The sequence below is a fragment of the Simochromis diagramma genome, unplaced genomic scaffold (assembly GCF_900408965.1).
Source record: "Simochromis diagramma unplaced genomic scaffold, fSimDia1.1 OVJJ01000585.1, whole genome shotgun sequence".
Classification (NCBI taxonomy): domain Eukaryota; kingdom Metazoa; phylum Chordata; class Actinopteri; order Cichliformes; family Cichlidae; genus Simochromis; species Simochromis diagramma.
Window position 1 is genome coordinate 3,957,731 of NW_024387398.1, and position 15,678 is coordinate 3,973,408.

General features: G+C 37.0%; 1 protein-coding gene across 3 annotated transcripts in view; it reads right to left on the minus strand.

The window, feature by feature from the left end:
• lingo2 (leucine rich repeat and Ig domain containing 2) overlaps positions 1-15,678 on the minus strand; it is a 194,604-nt gene that overhangs the window by 147,162 nt on the left and 31,764 nt on the right. For all 3 annotated transcript variants that reach the window (XR_005693004.1, XM_040010433.1, XM_040010432.1), the window contains exon 2: positions 7,368-7,440. The gene's annotated coding sequence lies outside the window, so the exon portion shown is untranslated. The remainder of the gene's footprint in view (positions 1-7,367; positions 7,441-15,678) is intronic.

The window sequence follows — 15,678 nt, forward strand, 5'->3', positions numbered from 1 at the left end:
AAAATAAAGCTATTTTTTATTCTTATCTCATTTTAGTTTTTACTTGTTGTAATGACAGAAACCACAGTGGCCCTTGTAATCAGCCACAATATCCCCCAATAGACCAGTAAAGGAGCAGCAAAACTCTAAGTAACAGAACTATTACTATTTTATCTCCTAACACACTAGCTTGATCTTAGGAATCTCAGGTTAGCCCACACAGGAGCTGATAAAAGCCTTTGTGCCTTACCTCAAAGGAGCATGGTTTTGTAATTCTCTCTGGCAGAAAGTTAAAAGACACACAAATGTAAAGCTTTTCTGTTTCCATGCTCTGACAGGTATGCTCACATGCTTCCAGACAAGAAAACATTTTTGGACTTCTTTGATAATTCAGCCTGTCATGGGTACTCAAGTGGCAATAAGGGTGTTACTACTGACACCATCAACAAATCAAACTACAAATCAAAAGTGTCATTATAATATAAATAATGACAAGGTTTATTTGTATATCACCCATCAAAAGCAGTGTGCAAATATGTTTTACACAGAACACAAAAATTCACAGTCATGTATAAATACATAGGCTGATGTAGGTGTAAAACTGAACAAATGGGTGATTAAAAACCAGTGTAGCATGAATAATAGTTTGAGTGTCATTATATCCTAGAAATAGTTCTCATTAGTTATCCTCACAACATGCTCATTAATGTGCACGTTACACCCCTTACTCAAACTTTTCCAATTCTGAGGAGGTGAACATAAACAAATTTTGACAGAATCAAGGAGTTGCCTCATTATCTCAACCAAAGTGACAGGAAACAAGGGAAGAGATCATTATTATTCCCTCACAAAGCTCTGATAGGTGTAAAGATTATTTATTGTAGAGACTATTTTTAAGAAATACTGCTCTTAATGATTTTGCATATCACCTGGAAGCATTGTTGTCTTGTTTTTATTTATGCAAGTAATACAGGCTTCCTGCTGTACTTAGTGCACTGCTTGCATCCGCAAATGGCTTTGTCTCTGATCGCGTGTCCTAGTGAAACAGTTAAAAAAAAAAAAGAAAGAAGAAAAAAACATGGTTCAGGATTGTTTGAGTCAATGGTTCTCATTTCACAAAAACAACCATTAATTGCCATGATTAATTAAAAAGAGCATATAAAGGAACTATGGAAGAGGTAAGGTGATGATACATTGGGAAGCTATTAAGAAAAAGAAAACAATGGTTGAAACTCTCTACGCCTTGCAGGCAATTCATTTTTCTTTGTCTAAAAGAAGCTAGGGGGTGCGATTTCTGCAGGTAATTGCTTATGTTAATCACAGTCATATTTGAGAGTGGGAAGAACCCTCTGCCGTTCTTCTAAGCAAGCAAGGCCATTGGTCAGCTGCCCCTTAACCAGAAAGAGCTTCGGTGACTAATTACTGCACTCCAGCTGCCTACACTCTCTGGAGCACTCACCCAGCTTCTTTATCCAAGCACTTATTTTCTAGTCTCTTCTGTAATCACGTCAGTCCTTATCCAGTTGGGTAAGACCATTATGTTGCCCTTAGATTCTGACAGTTGAATGTAGTTCCCATATGGAAAAGAGAAAAAAAAATGTGAATGTTGCGTTCCAATAAACACTATTTTTTGTTTTATACATATCTGATAAGATTGGTATTGTTTATACTATTTTCTATGAAATATCAACCACAGTTTGTTTCCAAGGATCGCCGTTCTGAGCCAATAATAGCAATACCAAATGGTAATACAATACATAGAAATGTGAATAATCATTCATACGTTTCATTTTCTTCTCCTTACGGGTTGTTTGGATTTTACTCCATTCTCTAGCTTATATCTATGCCCGTTAAATTAATCCTCCAAAAATAATTAATAAACTACAACGAGAAAATCCAACCAATCTAAGGGGAATAAATAGAAAACACATTTACAAATGATAAAAGAAACAAAAAAGCATTGAGGTTCAGTTCATTTTGAAAATCCTAATTATATCACCTTATTTGTGGAGCATACAAAATAAAGGCATCTTTAAAACACGCCTAAACATGGCGCTAATTTAAATAGATTTAACAGGCTGCATGCTGTACTCTGGGCCAATATTAAGTTAATGTATAGTGTGCACTGTACCAATTTTGTTTTGATCTAAACCTATAGCTGGAATCTTGAGTACTGCTCAAAAATGGGTTTAGTATACTGGACCCATTTTGGAGTAATATTCAATATAAATACCAGTCACATCAAAGAACAAAAAAACTGCTATTTTGAAAAGAGAGGTAGAATCTTCACTCCATCCTTTAAGAAGGGCCCAGCATCACACAATTTATTCCTTGTTGTAGTGACTCTTTAAAACTATCCACACAGGCTCTCTGTGCAATTCCCTGCATGGGCATGTTCTAGAGCAGTATTGATTGGTCCTTTGTTTCCAGGTTTTAATGTTTCTTTATGATGTACCTGCAGCTATCCAATATTCCTGTTCATTTTTTGCTATCTGTTTGAAAAAGCACCTTGAGTATAAAATCAACTTTTTATGTATACATCTTCTTTAAGATGACCTTGTATCATCAGTGACAGTTTTGTACACAATTCTATAAACATTTTTGTTTTATGAATGCGTAGTATTAAACTATATTGTCTTGATGCATGCTCAATCAAATCCCAAGAAATCTTTAGTTGTGGGGATTAAACCATATTGCGTTTCGTCCAAGCTTTTTTTAATTTACTTATTTTTTGAGTCCAGTTTTATTCAAATAACCTCGTATCCTTGCCACCAAAAATCTTTTATTCCAGTGCTTCACGAAAGAACGACCATGGACCTACTGTTAAACTACAGCAGTCAGCTGTGTCCCAATCTCCTCAAAGCAATCTATATAGCATCCACTTCCTCCAGGCACTTGGGAAGCTCACTTAAAGACATCAATACTTCAGGAAATGAGACACAGAGCAATGGCTTCAAAGACTGAGAAGTTAGACGCCTGACCGAGATGCCCTTACATCTTATTTAAGGCGTTGCTGCTTAGTGTAGCAGAAATCATTGAGTGAAGTGCTTTCTTTCTTGTTAAAAGATCAACCTGCACGAGAGGTCCAGTCAAAAGGTAGCAAAGTAAGGCAGTTTTCCTACTCCTGTTTGATCAACTATATGTTATTTGTGCAATTATGAACACTACAATATTTGTGAAATTGTTCTTAAAAATGATAATATAAAATATATGTAAAATGATAATATATTTAAACTGAATATCAACTAGAATAACCACAAATTCAATTATTTCACATTACACTGTTTTTTTCCCTCACTATATAGACAGTATAAAACCTTTGAGTACACTTTTGATTTAGCCAATTGTGTGTCACAGACTCTATTTAATTTGCCCCCAACAGTCCATTAGTTTTTGTTGATAGATTCTCAACTATGCGCTTCAATTAAGTCAAACTTGCATCATAACGTTTAAACACCTTTTCTGGCTCCTATTCACAGCTGAAGATATTCAGGAGTACATGAGGAGGATTAATCCTTATGTTTAATATTCAGATAACTTCCGTGTCTCTTTCCTGGAACATTGCACTGCCAATCAAATGTCAGTATTCGACCACTGCCGTCAACAGCCCCCATTCCTATTGCCTTGGCAACAGAAAAAGACAAGTGTACTGGGAATTCAAATCGACTGGCATAAGAATGACAGAGGAGGGACTTGGCAATAAAAGAGTCAGAGATAAAAGTATCACAAATTACTTGTGACAAATGGCCCACAATCTATCAGTTTCTAGTTCCAACTTAAATTGATGCAATATGAAGACGCTAGGATGCAAACGTTGACCTAGTCTGCCTCAATCTGATGAATAGATGGGGTTTTTTTTTTGGGGGGGGGGTTCAGATGATTGATACAGTTTTAACAGACACAGAGCTGAAATGTGCCTCTGAGGGTGATTTCAGACGTTCCAACAATGCATAATCTTGATGTCCGCTGCAACTCTCGTCCGTGATTGATCATGTTGTCACGACGTCCGTATATTGTCATCATGGGGCTGCACTCAGTTATCACATGAGCTCAAATTTATGCTTTATTTGCTATCTACACATTCATGTCTATTCCAGCAGGCAACATAGTTCAGCTCCACTGTCAGTGGAGAGACATACGGAGACACTGCAGCACCAGCATGGAGACTAACATCTGAGATAACACAACAGCAAGCATGAGTCGTAAATTTCACTGTGTCAGATCGATACGGTCGATAATCACTTCTCTTGCACATTCACTTCTAAGTCAGAGCTGAGAACAATTGCCCAATAGTCAGTGGTTCCAACCAACAAACTACACTTGTGTGTTAAATCTGTTTTGGGAAACACTGTTATCAGGTGACTGATTATGCACAAGAGGAGTGCATTTTAAAAAAAGTATTTCACTACTTTTTAAATGGGAATTTAAATATTAATATGTATTGTATATTTAACTGCCCCGTTTTTGTTTTACACATGCCTTCTCACTATGTTTCTATCTCATATGTCACATATTTGTCCTTATTTCCAATAGATGAAGCCAGGTGGAAATATAAAGCCTCACCCTACTCACCCTATTCAGGTTTATTTGTTGATCTACATAACATCTGATGCATCCTTTCATGCTCGGCCACCTCCTCACTCAACAGTATGGTGCTGCTGACTGTCTGTTCTCTGTAAGAGGCTCTGATGTGGCAACCTATGCTCCCTTGCTACTACTGGGCCCCTGGTGGCAATAAAGTTGGAAAGTGATGATGATGTTTTGAGAGAGAAAGTTAGGTTTGCATGAGCGGGTATGCAGCAGGTGGCATTAAACACATTTAATGTTAGTGTTGACCTCAAGGGCAAGGTCCAAGATTTTAGGTTTATCAAAACATCTCAAATGCAGCGTAATTCTTTTCATTTTCATTTTTGTGGGCCTGTGAGACTGTGCATAAAATAAGTCACAGCCATACATAATCCTGACTTTGATCTTTCGAAAGAAAGTATTTTTGAAGTATTTTTATTCATTAGTTCAGACAGTTTATAAGTATTATTTTCGTTGTACAAACATACCAACCGGAACACTATATTTTTCAAATGCTGTTTGACATCAGTGTATTCTAGTCGCTTATGAAACAATGCAGTGCAGGTGTTCAGCAGAAGAAACTCAAAGAGCAGAATTGCCAATTAGGAAAAGAACCTTTTAACTCCAGGGCTTCCGGCTCTCAGCTTTGAAGTCAGTTTCATATAAATTCATAGTTTCTTGAATTTATTTGAACTTCACCACATTTTGCATATTGCTTCTACTTGAAAGATTGTTCAGTCCAGGAAACACTAATAACATATAACAATTCTGTTTTTTAAATTTTCTTCTCTAAAGAAAACTTTACAAATGTGTCTTAGTAATGATCGTTCCTAGGCATTCATTTCCAATCACAGAAAAGTAAAGTATTAATGCAATGCTTAGAAAAATACGGTTGGACAAGGAATCCAGTCCACTAACTAGGGAACACATTAAATCGTGAACTTACTTAATAAAGTTGCCTTTTGACTAGTAAAGTAACCCTGCAGGGAAAACATGTTTTAAGTGTATATACATAACATAGATTATTAAATTGACACCTCTTTGTCCAAACTATTTATGCAGGAAAAACTGTTTAGATTTCCTGTCAATTTCAAATGGGATTTTAACTAAATAGCCTTTTGTTTGCGATATACATACACTGCTGAAAAGCACAGAAGTTAGAATGCAGTACTATTAATTTACCTTAGCCACTGACATATTGTTTGAGCTGGCACTTTAAATTTCCTTCGATAAAGTCACTGGCTTGATAAACGTCACATCCCTGTAAAATAATAATGGAAGCTATGAGAATACACACCAGCTATGGCTGAATAGTTTCTCTTCACCCATTCACAAACAAATGAAAAAGTGTTTCTTCATAATCAATCAAATCAAGTAGAACTTTAACTTTAGTAAACTTCAATTTTCTTTTTTGTATTGGATTTGTTTGTCATATCTGCTACTGAACAAAAGAACAAACAAATAAACAAAGATGGCATCACTCTTTTGGCATTTCCTTTGATAATATCCAACAAAGTAGCAGCAAAACAAATATTCCAAATGTGATTTTCTTTTAAAGTAAGAAGACACAATATGATTTGCGCCTTCATTCTATGTTATACAGTCATATTTATTTGAAGCCTGGCAAGCAGTCTGAAAAGCTTCAGTTGGTATAGATCATTTTTACTGTCATCACACTGCCAGTAGCTGCAGGCTAGAAACAGCAATGACTTGTTCCATTTTGTCAATCTCCCCAGAGCTATCACAGTTTTACTAGATCCCCACAAACCTCAAGCAACATCTCCACTTCATGTTTGATTAGTTGCATTGGCAATTAAAATCCAATATCAAAACAATATCAAAGTGGTTACCACATGTGTTGTTTAAGCAAAACATATAATTACCAAGAGATTCTGGTGTAATTGGCAACATCATGCTTTATTGCTTTCCGTTCCACCGCACTGTGTTCTCCCCCCTAACGTTGCCAGTATAATTTGGTACTGCCAGATTGGCACAATAGTTGGCATGGACCTTTGAGCATGGAATTATCATGCTTAGCACAATGACAGGGATTGGTAGGAGAGAATGACTTCGTGGTTCTGTATTTTTGCCCTCGGGTTTCAGTCACGGTGATCAGCCCTTGTTTAACCCAAGCCACAAGCACCTTTTTATTTATTTATTTTTTCACCACAATCGCACTATTTTAATAAAGAATAACTGAAAATAGCAGAAAATGCTGACATGCTTTACATTGATGCATTAAAGCATGTCTTTAAAAAAAAAAGATTTTCAGACGCTCATTAGTTCTTCATTGCAACATTTTACAGTGCTGAGAAATGTATAAGTCAATGTTGTTTTTCAAGATTTGCTCTGACTGTCAGCAGATTACTGACAGATTACTGTGAAATAACAGTGTGTTCTGCTGGCCTATTTTAAAAAGCCACCCACGGATTCAACCGCTATCAGTGCACCTGCGGGTGACTTTGTGTGTATGTATGTGTTCCATTTTGTCACAGGTTTCTTACTGTCAAAATTGGTTCTCTTATTAACAAAAGAAAAACATGAACAAGCAATATGAGAATACCAAAGAGTCAGTTTTCAGAGCTTTGTTTTGCACACCAGTTTCACAAAATTAAAGTTATTCTTGTTTTAATTTTCTTTTAAGCAGGTAAGTCTGGAAATCTTTGACCTGTGTCTATTCATAACACTAAGAGTATTCATAAGAATATTCATAGCCAACACCTGGTTACCCAAATCCATAACAAGTCATGCATGAAGCCCTGCTATTTTCCCCTGTGGAACACATTTATTCATGCTAGCAGAGACACAAAAGATTAACTTACCATACTGGAACAGAGGCAAAGAACATTTCTGCTTGCTGGCAGGATAGTGGAAAGGTGCCTACACAGATTCAGTCTGAAACATAAAAAGGAAAGACTTCTGTAAGGACACGCAATATAAATGACTTATGTTATTACACAGGACAGACACATCAGAAACATTTGAAATGTCAGCATGCAAGAAGCTTGTGTCATCCACTCACTGTACTCAATGTCACATTTAATAAGAGCAAACACTGAATCCCTAACACAAAGATGCGAGGTACAAAAAGATCTTTGACTTTATACAAGTCACTGGGTTATTTCTGTGCATGTTAAGGGGAAGATAACATAAACGGAAATGCATTAAACAACTTTGCAAAATGTGAGATTAGTAGTTAATTCATTAAAAAAAAATCACAGTGAAGTTAAAGCCTTGTATACACTGAGATAGAAGCTCAGTATTTCTGAACTACTCATTTCAATTTGTAAAACTTTAATATTACATTGTGCAGCAGAATCCACACTGTTGAATTAGAATTAAATGAGATCATTCTAAACAGTCTATTCCATGAAACAATAAAGATTTACCAACTGCTTAGATTTGGAGCAAATATTTATACAAGGTATAATTGACGTGCAATAATTAGTATTCATGAGCAGTTCTGCATCACTGTAATATAAGACAGGGTTTTCAATCAGTGTGATAAAATACTTTGATTTTTCACTACTGGGTTACTTAAAAAGACCAGTTAAATGACATATTCCACAAGTAAAAAGAGCATCCTTTTTGCCTAGCTCCACCAACCACTATGTTACAGGCTTCATAAAAAACCTGTGTTCTGCTGATATTTTGTATACATTCAGTATACAAATGTACCTCCACTGCGAGACAGTTTACAAACAACACAAACAACCATTTTTGTCATTTCAGTTGAATTGCTATGAAAGTTGTTTTCCCATAAGCAGCACTGGTTGACTTCTACTTCTGTCAACCAAGAACTTTAAACACAAGAAATGTCTGTGTGTTGCAGCATCAAATACATCTCCCTGTCATTTTAATACTTTAAAAAAACACGCCATTCTCACTGTGGAATTTTGACATTTTGATCAGTAAAACACAAAACCAAAAAAGAAAGTAATGTTAAAATGCAGCTTTATGGTTTTAATTTCTAAATGCTAACACATCAATATTTTTAACTTGAATATCAAATATATTTGATGGAATTGCATTTGACGTGAAGAGAAGTATAACAAGCACAGAGAAACCTCAATCTGCCATTCACTGCATTTCTTCCTCTCTGACAGCAATGTTTAGAATTAATGAGATCTCGAGCCTGGTTTACTCTGAAAGGTATGAGCCAGCAAAAATGGAGATGACAGGAAAAGTCAAAGAGCCACACTAATTATATATTTATTTTAAAGACATAGACTTCCAAATGATTTTTTCTTGGCTGTCTGTTGTTGTATTCTTCACACTCAAACATTTTCTCGGTTTTAATCACACCCTTTTTTCAAATTATTCAAGTTAAAGTGAGACAGATGCTGGCATCTTTTTCTGGAACTGCTAGCTATTTTTTTTCTCTTTTTCACAAAGGGAAGGAGAAAGGCACGGTCCTGCGAGGGGATTTGTGCGGAGGAAGAATGAGAGGGCGAGGAGAAAGAGAAGGAGAAGAGAGGGGTGAGACACCACTGGGATGTAGTCTTGAGTATGCCAAGGTCAGCAGAACTCTCACTATGAAATGAAACACTGCCAAACACACACAAAAGGATAGACCTAACAGACAAACACTCACTCACACACACACACACAAGTAGCAACTCACTGCCCCATCTTAGCTCTTCCCTGAACACAACCTGCTGAGAATTGTTAAATTACCACTGGGCTCACACTTGGCTTTGTGGCCCCATTATATCTATGCACACCAGCACGCCCCCATGTCTAAAGACTCTTGTATGAAAAAAGTGGACATAGCAGCTACCATGATGTCACCCTCTGGTTTGTGGACTGTTGTTTTGAGGGACTGAGTTTGGTTTTTGGCCTTCCTCATAGCCACAAATGGCAAGCAATGACTGAGAACCAAAAGAGACTACACTATATAGCAAACTGCAAGTCAACCACAGCTATGCACAGCAATCCCAAAGTGGAAGAAGGGAGGTGGAGGTGATAGGAGGAGCAGAGACTCCACATTCTACACACCACTAATAAATGCAGATTGAAGGTACTTTTCAGACCCGAAGGCACAATTCATTTTTTTATGATTGTTTCTAGTTTTGCACAGCCTGACCTCACATTAAGATAGACAATAACTGCTGATTTTTTAAGGTTAATTGGAAAGTTGATTATTTAGGCAACCTCTTGCGACCGTGGGAGTAACAATAAAAATGGGGGAGGAATTTATTGAAAGGGGGAGAAGTTTAAATTTTAATATGTGAAAGGGGCTGCTTACACCTAAAACCAATGTTTTCACATGGGATTGCAATTATGAAAAGACAATAAAGTTCACATGTAGTTATAGAAGCCATTCAAGCTATCAACCTGCCATTTAAGTATGAGGATGTTTTGCTTCTTTGTCATTACATTGGTGTCTTGCTGCCTTTCTTGCCACTTCTTGGCTCTTCTTTTCTTTTCTTTCTTTTTTTTTTTTTTTTTTTTTTAGAAAAACCTGCCTGCCAATATTAAAGAATAGAGATTAAGTAAATGAGTGAGTTTGAAACTCACATATTGCTATAACGAGTGCAATAAGTATGACACACACGACCCTCATAGTAGTTCTTTTATAAGACCGATTTTGACCATTTAGGATGAGTACTATGTTGTAAACACATACATACTGTATCTGATACACTGTGTGTGGATACACTCAAAGGAATATCCTCTGTTCTAAGGATTATTTAATGTTCCAATACACTTTCTGTAGTTTGCTGAAGAGTAATCTTTTAGTCCTCGTAAATTTCAATGAGAGAGAGAAAAATATAATGTTTGGCTGTGTGTTAAACAAGTTATCAGTCTTAAAACATTCATGTTTATTCATAATAAAAAAAGTCATTTCAGACTTCAGGGAGAACAGGCGAAACATTTCCACATCACATGGGTATTTACGCAGTATAAACAGAGCGACTTTTGTAATCCTTTCAAAGGTTTCTTAACTAGTAAAGTGTTTTTGTGATTTTGCTTGTTTCCTACAGTGTGGACAAGAAGGTGTGCAGAAAATTCAGAATTTATACCAGCATTTAAATCACTCTGATTTTCATTTCCTGATCAAGAGATATTAAAAGTGTTATATTAATATAGGTTTATAACTGTATATTTCCCATATTCTGATTGCATTCATCACCATAATTTATCAGGACTTCCCTGAAGGCAACAGGTGCTAAATAATTGATGAAAGCCTGAAAGCTGTTTGGCTCTGTGAGGGAGTGCTTGCAAGTCTCTCATGAGAGAAAAAGGCAACAGCCGCTTTGAAACCAGCGGAAGCCGGCAAGCCGCAGAAATTACTTCTGTGTTCCGTCATGCCAAACATTTAGTGCTGAGACAATGCAATACAGTTTCATTACAGTGCGGTAGCCTTGCAGGCAGAGACATCAAAGATCTGGTTTGTTTAGGCCTCAGTTAACCAAGACAATCAAGAGATAACGATACAGCTGAGACTAATTTCAAAGAGAACTACTTACCATTCTAAAAGTAAGGATGTTTAAGGATCTTAAAAAGTGAAAATGAATAATATTTTTTTATGTACCTTGACGTAGATGTCCAATCTAAAATTAAACTAATTTTTTTTCACACAATTTAGAAACATGAACATATCTTTTATAAAACAGCAAGCTTGCTGAAAATATTTAAATCATTGTCATGAAACTGAAATTATATACTGCTTTCTTAATGTTATAAGCTAGTCATTTAAGCCCATATAATGGGATATACAGTGAGGCAAAAAAGTATTTAGTCAGCCACCGATTGTGCAAGTTCCCCCACTTAAAATGATGACAGAGGTCAGTAATTCGCACCAGAGGTACACTTCAACTGTGAGAGACAGAATGTGAAAGAAAAATCCATGAATCCACATGGTAGGATTTGTAAAGAATTTATTCGTAAATCAGGGTGGAAAATAAGTATTTGGTCAATAACAAAAATACAACTCAATACTTTGTAACATAACCTTTGTTGGCAATAACAGAGGTCAAACATTTACTATAGGTCTTTACCAGGTTTGCACACACAGTAGCTGGTATTTTGGCCCATTCCTCCATGCAGATCTTCTCGAGAGCAGTGATGTTTTGGGGCTGTCGCCGAGCAACACGGACTTCCAACTCCCGCCACAGATTTTCTATGGGGTTGAGGTCTGGAGACTGGCTAGGCCACTCCAGGACTTTCAAATGCTTCTTACGGAGCCACTCCTTTGTTGCCCAGGCGGTGTGTTTTGGATCATTGTCATGTTGGAAGACCCAGCCTCGTTTCATCTTCAAAGTTCTCACTGATGGAAGGAGGTTTTGGCTCAAAATCTCACGATACATGGCCCCATTCATTCTGTCCTTAACACGGATCAGTCGTCCTGTCCCCTTGGCAGAAAAACAGCCCCATAGCATGATGTTTCCACCCCCATGCTTCACAGTAGGTATGGTGTTCTTGGGATGCAACTCAGTATTCTTCTTCCTCCAAACACGACGAGTTGAGTTTATACCAAAAAGTTCTACTTTGGTTTCATCTGACCACATGACATTCTCCCAATCCTCTGCTGTATCATCCATGTGCTCTCTGGCAAACTTCAGACGGGCCTGGACATGCACTGGCTTCAGCAGCGGAACACGTCTGGCACTGCGGGATTTGATTCCCTGCCGTTGTAGTGTGTTACTGATGGTGACCTTTGTTACTTTGGTCCCAGCTCTCTGCACGTCATTCACCAGGTCCCCCCGTGTGGTTCTGGGATCTTTGCTCACCGTTCTCATGATCATTTTGACCCCACGGGATGAGATCTTGCGTGGAGCCCCAGATCGAGGGAGATTATCAGTGGTCTTGTATGTCTTCCATTTTCTGATGATTGCTCCCACAGTTGATTTTTTCACACCAAGCTGCTTGCCTATTGTAGATTCACTCTTCCCAGTCTGGTGCAGGTCTACAATACTTTTCCTGGTGTCCTTCGAAAGCTCTTTGGTCTTGGCCATGGCGGAGTTTGGAGTCTGACTGTTTGAGGCTGTGGACAGGTGTCTTTTATACATATGATGAGTTCAAACAGGTGCCATTCATACAGGTAACGAGTGGGGGACAGAAAAGCTTCTTACAGAAGACGTTACAGGTCTGTGGGAGCCAGAGATTTTCCTTGTTTGAGGTGACCAAATACTTATTTTCCACCCTGATTTACGAATAAATTCTTTACAAATCCTACCATGTGAATTCATGGATTTTTTTTTTCACATTCTGTCTCTCACAGTTGAAGTGTACCTCTGGTGCAAATTACTGACCTCTGTCATCATTTTAAGTGGGGGAACTTGCACAATCGGTGGCTGACTAAATACTTTTTTGCCCCACTGTATATAGCTCATTTATAGTTGGTTGCTAGGCAACATGATGGTGTCATAATATCTCAAATAAGGCAAAAACTAAGGTTTTGGTTGTTCAACTCTTCCTCGTATTAGATGAGTTTGTTGTTGAATTCATAAAAACAAAGATTGTAAGAATTATAGCAAGATATACAGTAACATTAGTTCCAGATAAAGACAAACATATTAGTAAGAGAATCTCAATGATCAAGGCAAGGCAAGTTTATTTATATAGCACAATTCAACAACAAGGTGATTCAAAGTGCTTTACAGAGACATTAAAAAAACAAATAAAAAGCATGATTTAAAATGGAAAACAGAGAAAGGAACAGTAGATAAAATCAGTAGTTAAAATGTAAGTTTTGAAAAGTTAAGCTTAAAAGTAAAACAGTGTGGATTTGGTGCTTTATTCAAGTGCAGCTGAGAATAGGTGAGTCTTAAACCTGGATTTTAAAAAAAAAAACTGAGTGTTTCAGCTGATCTGAGGCTTTCTGGGAGTTTGTTCCAGATATATGGAGCATAAAAGCTGAATGCAGCTTCTTCGTGTCTGGTTCTGACTATGGGAACTGATAAGAAACCGGATCCAGATGACTTGAGGGATCTGGAAGGTTCATACTGGGTCAGGAGGTCACTGATGTATTTTGGTCCTAAACCATTCAGAGCTTTATAGACCAGCATCAACTTTAAAGTCTATCCTCTGACGGACAGGCAGCCAGTGTAAAGACCTCAGAGCTGGACTGACATGGTCCACTTTTTTGGTCTTAGTGAGGACTCCAATCACAGGCTGCTAGCACAACCTAGGTCTCGAATGAAGTCGAGAGGTGACCGGGCCTTTGCATCCGTGGCACCTAGACTCTGGAATAACCTCCCTGTTTATATTCGTACTGCCGAGTCTATCCAGTCTTTTAAATCACGTCTTAAAACTTCTTTTTTTACTTTGGCTTTTGATTCTGTCTAGTTGGCTGGTCTAGCGTGTTGTGTTGTTACCTATTGTTTGTGGTCCTCTTTTATTGTTTGTTTTAATTGTATCATGCTTTTCTGACTGTGAAGCACTATGGTCAACACTGTTGTTTTAATATGTGCTATATAAATCAATTTTGATTTGATTTTGATTCGATTTGAATCGAGCAGCAGAGTTCTGAATGAGCTGTAGTTGTCTGACAATTATTTAGGTAGACCTGTAAAGATGCTGTTACAGTAATCAAGCCTACTAAAGATGAATGCATGGACTAGTTTTTCCAGGTCCTATTGAGACATCAGATCTTTTATCCTTGAAATATTCTCGAGGTGATAGTAAGCTGATTTTGTTATTGTCTTAATGTGTTTTTCTAAGTTTAGGTCTGCATCCATCACTACACCCAAATTTCTCGCCTCAGTCTCCTGGTGACATTGTGATATATATTTGTGTGTCATCTGCATAGCTGTGGTAGTTTATTTTGTTGTTCTTTATAATCTGTGCCAGTGGGAGCATGTAAATGTTGAACAGAAGGGGTCCCAAGATGGAACCTTGGGGAACTCCACATGTGATACTTGTCTGCTCAGATGTGAAGTTACCTATTGATACAAAGTATCAATAGTATCACATCTGTATCACATACTTATAGTTATAGAACATTCACAACATACTTCATACCGTGTACATTATAACATACCATAATAGACCCATTTCTGTAATATACTTACATATCTATACTATTGCTAATATATATTGTAATATATCTATATCACTAAAGCACTTCTGGATGGATGCAAACTGCATTTCGTTGCCCTGTGCATGTGCAATGACAATAAAGTTGAATTCTATTCTATTCTATTCTAAAGTATTTCCTGTTTTCTAAGTATGTTTTGAACAAGTTTAGTATAGTTCCTGAAAGACCTGCTTAGTTCTCCAGTCATTTGAGTAATATGTTGTGGTCAACAGTATCAAATGCTGCAGTGAGATCCAGCAAAACTAAGACTGACATTTTTCCACTGTCTGTGTTCAGACATATGTCATTAAACACTTTGGTCAGAGCAGGTTCAGTGCTGTGGTTCTGTCTAAAACCTGACTGGAAGGCATCATAGCAGTTATTTTGTTTTAAGAAGTAATTGAGCTGTAGAGAAACTGCTTTTTCAATAATCTTACTTAAAAATAGGAGATTTGAGATCGGCCTGTAGTTGTTCATTTGTGTCTTGTCAAGATTGTCCTTTTTCAGTATAGGTTTAATTACAGCAGTTTTTAGTGGTTCTGGAAACACACCTGACATTAAAGAAAAGTTGACGATCTGTAACAGGTCTGACTCCAAAGTCTTTGAGATATTTTGGAAAAAACTTGTAGGCAGGACATCTAAACAGCAAGAGGAGGAGTTCAGTTGACCTAAGATGTCTTCCAGGTCTTTGCTGTTAATAGGGTGAAACTGTTTCATGGTGTTTAAACAGTTTTTCCATGGACACAGTACATATCCTGAATCTGCTGTTGATGTACCAATTGCTTGTCTAATCTTTTGGATTTTGTCTGTGAAGAATTTGGCAAAGTCATTGCAGGTGATGGTCGAATGAAGTTCGGCTATGGGCAGAAATCTGTGCAATCAGAAACTGAATATGAATAAGTTAAATTTGAATTTGAATTGCTCAGATTGAATCTGAATTGTAACTTGAATAAATGCTTTTAAAAACTGAATATGAATTATCCTAATTTGAAATTCAATTTATTGGTTTGAAAATGGTCATCACTAAATTGAAATTGAAATTTATATTTTGAAAATGAATTAATTTGCTTTGAAACCATATCTTATCCTTTAAAAATTTAGCTCTCGGA